Here is a 933-nt window from a genome sequence, read left to right as displayed (position 1 = left end):
CATACACCTGTGAGCTATCAGCATCCATGTGACCTTAAAACTGCACAAGGAAATATCATAACAAAAGTTTTATATTGTCGGATAGGATGCAACAACCATGTACTCATTGGCGGAGCTATGTGTATTACTGCTGGGGCCATGGCCCCCCAGCTCTTGGATTTTTTGTGAACAAATTCTGAATTTGGGTGTCACAAATTGAGAGAAATATAGATTGTGAAGAAAGCAGCCCTCCACACACGCCATGGCCCCCTCAGTCATTTGTCACTAGCTCCGCCATTGCATGTACTCCCTCCATTAATTCCGTAATGTAGTGCGCCCAACTTTGACCATAAATTATATCAATAATACATAAATCATCTTACTAAAAAGATTATACCTTTGAAAACTTCTTTCAAATATAAATTTAAAGGTATCTGTCATGCTCCCACCGCAGTCACCCATGTTGGTTAAATTTATGGTAAAAGTTAAATATCAAAAAATGTGGGCGCACTACATTATGAAATGAAGGGGGTATCTTTTAAAGAAAGTTGACAATCAGCTTTTAAACAAAGTAACTTGCTAATTGCGAAACATCCTCCAGTATCCTCTGTGTATTACATCCCAAAATAAGTGTCTTGAGCTTAGTACAAATTTGTACTAGAGCTAGTACAAAGTTGAGACACTTATTTTGGAACCGAGGGAGTATTATGTAGCAAAGCTCCCTACCTTATATTAGCCTAACAAACCTGCCAAAGCTAGCTGCATATAGCAAACACAAAAGTCGGAACAAATTAAGAAAATGGGTATTAAGAGGAGATGAGTAGTATGCCTACGGGGATAAAATAATAGGATGTGTAGAGGAATAGGATGCAACTCTCAATGTATTGATAGGTGCATATGCACAAGTATATATAGTACATAGGGCAAGTCATATCCTCAACTATACACAAGGAG

Source organism: Triticum dicoccoides, chromosome 1B, assembly GCF_002162155.2.
Source record: "Triticum dicoccoides isolate Atlit2015 ecotype Zavitan chromosome 1B, WEW_v2.0, whole genome shotgun sequence".
Taxonomy (NCBI): Eukaryota; Viridiplantae; Streptophyta; class Magnoliopsida; order Poales; family Poaceae; genus Triticum; species Triticum dicoccoides.
The sequence above is the reverse complement of the archived record's forward strand: the minus strand, read 5'-3'. Positions refer to the sequence as shown.